Genomic DNA, 8,556 nt, shown 5'->3' on the forward strand with positions numbered 1-8,556 from the left:
TCCTGTCAGACAGTCACGTTATATACAATGATTTCTGAGAAAACATCTCTGCAGGGAACTGAAACAGCAGCTCTGAATGTATCTCACAAACAGAACAACGTCATAAATAAAAGATGGGATGGAGAAGCATAAAAGTATATTCTATTTAAACATTGCTAATAGAAAAATGTTTGTTTGTGTGACTAATATAAGGACATATTATTCAAAGAACTCGTTTACAAAGAGGAAACATTTTTGTAGAATTGTGCTCAGTTTCAATATAATATTTAGTGAAATGAGATAAATCAGTGTTAAGCTTTGGGGTTTGATTCCAGTTTGCTACTTTTCATAATTCATGTTGAGAACAAGAAGGGCATGTTTTGAAAAATTTGCAGTCTAGCAAATAGGTGCATGACTCATGCAGTAATGTGATAAGCCCATTTTTTCGAATCGATCATTTACATTTAAAGTTTGTCCTATGAGTATATAAAAGATACACAAAGAACATGTTTTGTTCTGAATCTCCCAGAGACTTGTTGTTTGAGATTGCTGGCTTTCTTCTGTTTATCCATCAGTAGGTTTCCTAGATCAGCTTTTGACATCTGGACAGATGGTGAAGATGACAGGACAACATGAGGATGGCCCGAAAGCTTTCAAACGATTGTGTGAAAGTTATAAAAGATCTTCAGTAAGTCTTTAATGAATCTGACTTGTCTTAAGCAGATATAGCGTGCTTATTATCAATTCCAGTTCTTTTACCAACATGCAGGTATGTGCACACATTTACATTTATGCATTTGGCAGACGCTTTTATCCTATACACTCACCAAAAGGATTATTAGGAACACCATACTAATACTGTTTTTGACCCCCTTTCGCCTTCAGAACTGCCTTAATTCTACGTGGCATTGATTCAACAAGGTAGGATAGCATCTTGCAGTTGATGGAGATTTGTGGGATGCACGAAGCTGCTGTTCCACCACATCCCAAAGATGCTCTATTGGGTTGAGATCTGGTGACTGTGGGGGCCATTTTAGTACAGTGAACTCATTGTCATGTTCAAGAAACCAATTTGAAATGATTCGAGCTTTGTGACATGGTGCATTATCCTGTGGAAGTAGCCATCAGAGGATGGGTACATGGTGGTCATAAAGGGATGGACATGGTCAGAAACAATGCTCAGGTAGGCCGTGGCATTTAAACGATGGCCAATTGGCACTAAGGGGACTAAAGTGTGCAAAGAAAACATCCCCCACACCGTTACACCACTACCATAATTGCATTAATGAGAAATTTAACAGGTGTTCCTAATAATCCTTTAGGTGAATGTACATTTATACTTGGGTATCTGCAACCCCCTGGGATTGAACCCACAACCTTGCTTGCATCTTACCACTGAGCTACAGGAAAAGCTGCTTCTATATGTGAATATTTACCAGACTTATGTTTGAAGATGTAAACAACGGAGTGATGGTTTCAAAAAAGGCTTTGTTCATGATATTATTCATTTGTTGCTCATGACAATAGTCATACAGGTACGCAAGATACAAGTTCAAGTCAAGTTCAAGTTCAAGTTGAGCTTTATTGTCATTCCACTACATGTGTGGACATATAGCGGGACGAGATGTCGTGCCTCACAGGACCACAGTGCTACATAAATACAGATATACAACACGAAGTAAAACAATATAAACCTATACACAACTAGCCTACTGTGTCCTGAACAATGAGGACATATTTTATTGGAGAATCCCCCCATATATAGAAATACAAAATACAGCTATAGAGGGGAAAAATCAAGAGATAGCCCCGGTTTTGCATTTCTGCATGTTTCGTGTTAATTCAAGTCAACTAAACAAACCTCAACAGTAATGTGAAAGACGGACAGCATGCAAAGACGCATGAAAATGATGTACAAAATTTGGCTAATACCATAAAATACTTTTAAGTAATCCTAAAAACTTAACTTCTTAACAACTAAGTTAAAAGATTCTTGTATGAACCGAAAATTCATGTTTCCTAATATATCTTCAGTTAAAATCTCAAAATAAACTTTCGTCCTAGTGACTATTCATCTTAAATGAGTCGTCCTGGGCGGAGCATCCGTTAACTCCTCTCTTCAACTGTCTGTCTGCTCCCAGTTCCATTTGAAAATGCAAGCGCTGTTTTTTTACATTAATCAATCAAATTGCATTTTTTCTCACAAATGCGTCAGTATATGGAAGTAAACACAATCGCAACTTCCGTTTCACAGGGACTTTAAAAACTAAACTTCAATTTTGCAAATACATACAAAATGATTCATTTAAGAGAAATCTTGTCACGAGTTAACAGAATGAATAGGATCATTTTACCTAAACATACCTAAGAAATAAATTTGGAATTGTCTCTTAAATGGATTTCTGCAGGTTTGGAACAACTTGAGTGCGAGTAAATGATGAAAAATCAGAATTGTCATTTTTGGGTGAACTGTCCCTTTTAATTTTCTGCGGCTGCATGTTTGTACCAAAGCATTTTTATGATGACATTAAGAAATTAAGGAATTCAAAACCAAACAAATTAACATATATTGTGGGTCTTATTTGTATCACAATTATTTAGCTTTACCAGCTAGATTGACCAGATGTCTACTTTGGTTTGTTACCATGCAGCATCATTAGAGGGCAGCATAATACTGCTTTTGAAATGAAGCAACCCGTGCAGATTCATACAGTAAAGCAATCTAAAGACACATAGGATACAGAGTGACCTGTGTAGTTTATTAAAACTGGTTTCATTTCAATTGGCACTTAAATATAAAGAGCACTTTTGTTAAAAAACAACAAACAGTTTTTCTGCAGCAGACAAGTTTAAAGGGATAGTTTACCCCAAAATGAATTCCATCATCATTTTCCCACCCACAAGTTGTTTTAAAGCTGTGTAAAGTTTGTTGTTCTGCTAAACACTATGAAAGACAATTGGAAAAATGTTTGTAATCAAACAGTTTTTAGGCACTATTGACTTCCATAGTACAGTGCCCCAGAACTGTTTAGTTTCCCACATTCTTCAAAATATCTTCTTTTGTGTTTAACAAGCAAGCTATTATAAGACTTCATGTAAAAGCAAAGGCACAAGTGACACACAAGCAAGAAGAAGAGGGCATCAGAAAGAAGGAACAGTCAGGCAGGTTTTGGGACGTAAGCTGAGCTGCTTTTGTTGCTCAATGCTTCGAGACGTCTGGCTATATTTGGAGACTCCCTTGAGATCCAGTCCATGCCAAATTCGGCCCTTTTCCTCCCATTTCCTCGTATCTAATTATACTTCACACACAGAGAGGAGAACGCATACTGGTGTGTCAGGATTTCAAACGCACGTGCCAGAACTGATGGTCCATCTCTACCTCTCCTCTCTTAAATCTCTCTCCTGTTGTTCAGATCGGCCCGCGAGGCCTTCTAGCGTGTGAAATGGTACGGCCAACTCGTGGAGAGAGAGCATATGTCCATCTATCTCTCTCTCATCCTGACACGTGTGTCCTCCTCCGCCCGTGGCCACCTGTGAGACTTCCTGTGCTCCTTCTGCTGTTGCTCCTCTATCGTTCAAGCTCATCTCCAACAGGTACCGCTGACGTGCTAACCGCCACAATCAGCGCTGACGTCTGTGAGTTTGCCAATTAAAATGTGTTTATGGATTCACATCTTTTGTTGGTCATAGCACAGCGTTCCTTCTAAAGAAACATCCTAAACTAAACCCTAACCGTAACTTTTCATTTGGATCAGTGTAAAGTAATAGTTTGATAAGAATGGCATACAAGTCCAATGCTTTACCTCGTGTTGACCTGTTTTACTAAAACACAACAGTCCCAGAATCTATGTATAGGCAACAGTAATAGTGATGTTTGCATAAACGCTATTATTAGAAGTCTCAGAGGCCTTGAAACTAACATGACTTGGAGAATGACAATAGTAATCAAAAGTGTTCCAGAACGGTTTGCTTTCCTCCATTCTTCAAAATATCTTCCTTTGTGTTCATCAGAACAAAGACATTTACTGTATATAGATTTGAGACAACTTAAAGGAATGACAATTCTGTCATTATTTACTCACCCTCAGGTTGTTCCAATCCTGAATACATTTTGTTGTTGTGCTGAACGTAAAGGAAGATATTTGGAAGAATGTCACTAGCTAATCAGATCTCATCCCCATTTACTGGCATATTAGGGAAAATAAATACTATGGGAGTCAATGGAGGACGAGATCTGATTGGTTACTTACATTCTTACAAATATCTTTCTGTGTGTTTAACAGGACAAAGAAATTGATACAGGTTTGAAATGACAAGTAAATGATGACAGAATTGTCACTTTAAGGGTGAGTAAATGAAGACAGAGTTTTCCTTTTTGTGCAAACTGTTCCTTTAATTGACACTTTACTGTTATTAAATAATAGAAAGTACAATAAAGAAATGTACAAGTAAGAAATTGTAAAGCATGATTTTTTTATTCCTAACAAGGAAAGTGAATGGTGACTGAGCCTAATATCGTTTGTTAGTTCAAGTTGGTTCAGAACATCATGACGGTGAGTAAATAATAACGCAAGTATGTAATTATAAATAATGAAAATATATTTAAGAATACATAAATGTAGTTTTGGTGAATCATCCCTTTAAAAGCCCATCTTTGATAAACCAATCCTTGTATTTCACTACTTTTTATTTAAATCATGTTTGTTGTTTTTGTGTATGTGCTTGAGTATTCGCATAATTTAACCATATCATTTTCTCTATTTGAGAGCCTAATAGGTATTTCATACTCATAATCCTACTGCATTATTCTAAAACTGGGCCCAACGTGAGATGAAGCGTTACCACATCTGAGCTTTATTACAGCACAGAGAGAGATTACACATTCACCACAGCATTTAAATCTCCACACTGCCTATTCTCATCGCCTGCTTGCATTAGACTACAGACTTCTCAGCTGTTGGTTGAATTAGCCGACTTCGTTCCATGCACACAAACATATTATTGTAAATATGATTATAAAGATGCCATTTGTAATGCCTAAGCATTTCATTCTCCAATCGGTCGTGCACATTGGTGTATTGTATTAAGACTTTATTTTATATGAATTCCCAACAATCATACAAGCCATCTGTTAAGAAGAGTTAAGAAAACCGAACAGTGGAGGAAAATAGAATGGGAAGGGGGGGGGGGGTAAAGCGAGAGAGTAAGAGAGAGAGAGAGAGAGTTTGAATAAATCCTTACCACATAATGATTACAGCGCACACGTCCTGCCTCTGATATGAGCGCAGAAGAAACCAGGATTACAACAAGACTAATCTGAGAAGCACAACTGCACGAACAACATGTAACCCCAGCAAACCATCAGAGGTCGGGGAACGACTGCTATCGGACTGGGACATCACTTTACAGCTTTATTGGATGTCGAGAATTACTTATACAAAAGCAGTTTAGTACACAAAACAACAACCTGAAGCTCAAGGGGAAAACGGAGGCAAGAATATCTGCTGGCTGGGAATCTGCAACTAAAACAAGAAGCTCCGCCTGCCGGACCCAGCCACCTGTTCGTACGGGCAGCGTTCAATACTCCGGTGCCAGTGTGCCGAAAATCGGTGGCATCTTTTATCGGGGCAAAGAGTACGTGAGACGGGAAGATGTAAAGAAGGTAAATCAAAAGTTTTGGGATATGACTGAACAAAGATTTGTTGATGTTATGACACGACAAGTCAACAGGTTAAGAATATTTTCTAAATTGTGTTCACTATGGTGGTCTTTTTTCATTTGCTTTTGCAGAATTGAATTAAACACCACTTATATTTTGACAGGTTTCGGACAGATTTTGGAACTCGCATCCAATGAGAGCCAAGACGCGCATAACCAGTGACCTTCCCGGACAAGGACGCTTCATGCTTCTCGACAGGACAGTTGTGGATAACCGTTCTCCTCTGGCACCAACCCGCTACTTTCCCCCCGTCTTTCCGCACGAGCCTCTCCCTCCCTCCTGCCATCCCACCCTCCCCTCACGGACGATGATGTGACCTTCTGCCAAACTGCTAGAGACCATGCCACCGTCACAGTGGGATCTTCTGTCTACACTGAAATAGACTCAAACAGGAGCCGAGAGCAAAGGAAAGAGAGAGAAAGAGAGTGGGGGGGAACAGGGGACCGGGAAAAAAAACCAGGACGAGTCACGGAGGAGAAATGTGCTGTGGGAAGTCCGGGCTGCATGTGGTTCGCCGAAGCAGGTAAATGAGCACCTTCACGGCACGCGTGTGCACGAGTTTAAATGGGATGTTTAAAGTTTAACACCTGTTTAAAGTGGGGATTTATTCGAGAATTGTGTTGGTATGTGAGTCAGGTGCAGTGTGAAATGAATGTCAAGTGTGTTTGTGTGTGCGCGAATCTTTCTGAAAGTACCTCGCTGTGTTTGGCTGCGATGCAGCTGTTTCATCTGCTCGAGTCTGCGGACCTACAGGTTGGATGCTTGTTGAAATTGTCTGAGCGGGGCGTTCGTTCGCAAAGTACTCAAACTAAAACCTTAAGGATAGAAAAGGTGTTTCGATGTTTTAGCTTTGTAACTCGCAGCCACTACGAGGAAAGATCAATCACGGCACACTGCAGACAAGGAGAGCGTCTCCGTTAAAGTCATCGTGCTGGAATGTTAAAGCGACAGGAATTGAATTCCCCTGAGATATCTTGGAAGGAAAGCGATGACAGCTTTCAGTAATTACTGCTGGGAGGTGTTTTTACCGAGCACATACTGACGCATTTGGGATGTGTCCCACTGACGCTGGGATAATGTGCCACTTACATACAGAAAAGAACCAGGTAGAGCACGGACAGAGACAGAATGTTAGGAGGAGAAACACGGGACAGGAGAAAGGGAAAATATGTTGGAAAGTGGCTGTGAGACCTCATGGGGTCAGTGACACATGCAAAATTAAAAAGACCCCCATTTACGCCCATCTTCAGTTTTAATCGTGTTCAGATATTTTCTGGATGGAATCATTGCATACAAATGTATGAAAGCAACGATCATTAATTTTGCTTTGCTAATTTCCTTTTTGGAATATGTGGCATTGTGCACGAATATAAATTGTTGTAGTTTATCTGTAAAATCGAAGTATTTTTTAAGATGACCTGATTGCCCTTGCGTCCTCGCAATGTCATCAAAATACTTTACCTGTAGAATTATAACAGTCCTAGTTTTAACCTTCTTCATGATATAACTGTATAATAAGAAATCTCTTTGCCCTCAGCGTATTCCCAATGCTTGTTATATTTTATGTGGGAATGTTTTCAACATTTTTATGTTGCCGATTGTAGGCAGGTTGGCTGAATTTAGGTCTGTGACTGGAAATCTATTGAATTTGTGAGAAATATGTAGGTTAGCACGACAGCTTGGCAGTAGGATCAGAGCAGTATTGCTTGTTTAGTATGAAGGACGCAGTATACGCTTCAGAAGTGTAGGTCAGCTTTGCCAATTGCCTGACTATGACGTCAAGAGTACTGTATCTCTACGTTCTCGGTTGTACGAGTTAATGGTGATTTTACTATGGTCTTCGTGTTCAAATTTTGTGTTATTGAGACTCATTCTGCCGACCATTTACAAACCATTTACTGTCCAATGTGAGTACAGTTTACTTCTGCATCTGCGAAACGTACAATCATTTTGCATTTTTGCTTCATGGTGGTTATTACAGGCTTGAGTCAAGGGATCCCAACCTCTTACTCTATGAAATTTTGCTGCCTAGGTTTGATCAATAGTGCGTGTTGTAGGGATGTAACAATATTATCAATTTCATGGTATGACAATAGCAAAATTGTCTCAATATTATCGTGGTCGCATGACTGTATTAAATGATGGGTCTTCCAGGACTTTAACATAGAGAATGTTAAACAATATAATAGATATTACCTGTGTCAAGGTCCAGCTGGTGCAGTTTTTTATGTTATAAGAGGGATTTTTATTGTCATTTGAGCTATCTCATACTATACCTCATAACTCAAAGCATCAGTTATGATTAGAGGATAGAGAGAAGAGGACAGGATATGACATGGTTCATTTGTACGTAATTGTAATGTTCAATAATTGTTCAATGTACACTTCTGCCACTTTTTTCCAAGTCCTCATTTAAATACCGCAACTGTACCGCAGGCACTAAACCGAGGTATTGTTGTACGGTGAGAATTTGATATTGTTAAATCCCTAGTGTGTTGAGATTGGCTAGTAAAGAGTTAGTTGGAATGAGTGTCGGGTTTTCTTGTACAGTTAATAAGGCAGGAGGAGGGTCAGCTCTGTCATGGCCATATTCTATGTAAGCAGAGAACAGATGCATTGATCGCAGGGTTTGCTGGCTCCACACGGCAATGACTTCCATCTCACAACAGGGTGGACGTACATGCGCACACACACACACACCCACAGTCACAGAATCACACATGGGCATTTGAGAACTCGCACACACTCGCTTTCTGATTCTTGGCTAATTTATGTATTTGTAGTGATGCTTGTACTAAAATTGTGTAAAGCGTACTATGTTTTAGGGATTTTCTAACCTGTACGTGTATAATTTCCTG

At 39.4% G+C, this 8,556-nt stretch overlaps 1 protein-coding gene across 1 annotated transcript in view; it reads left to right on the forward strand.

Annotated features, from left to right (window-relative positions):
• The first annotated feature begins 5,204 nt into the window (after nt 1-5,204).
• The window catches only part of grin2ca (glutamate receptor, ionotropic, N-methyl D-aspartate 2Ca), a 44,666-nt gene continuing 41,314 nt past the window's right edge, over nt 5,205-8,556 (forward strand). Inside the window, 2 exon segments of the mRNA XM_056753413.1 lie at nt 5,205-5,641; nt 5,802-6,221. The gene's annotated coding sequence lies outside the window, so the exon portion shown is untranslated.

This window comes from Triplophysa dalaica, chromosome 7 (genome assembly GCF_015846415.1).
Source record: "Triplophysa dalaica isolate WHDGS20190420 chromosome 7, ASM1584641v1, whole genome shotgun sequence".
Lineage (NCBI taxonomy): Eukaryota > Metazoa > Chordata > Actinopteri > Cypriniformes > Nemacheilidae > Triplophysa > Triplophysa dalaica.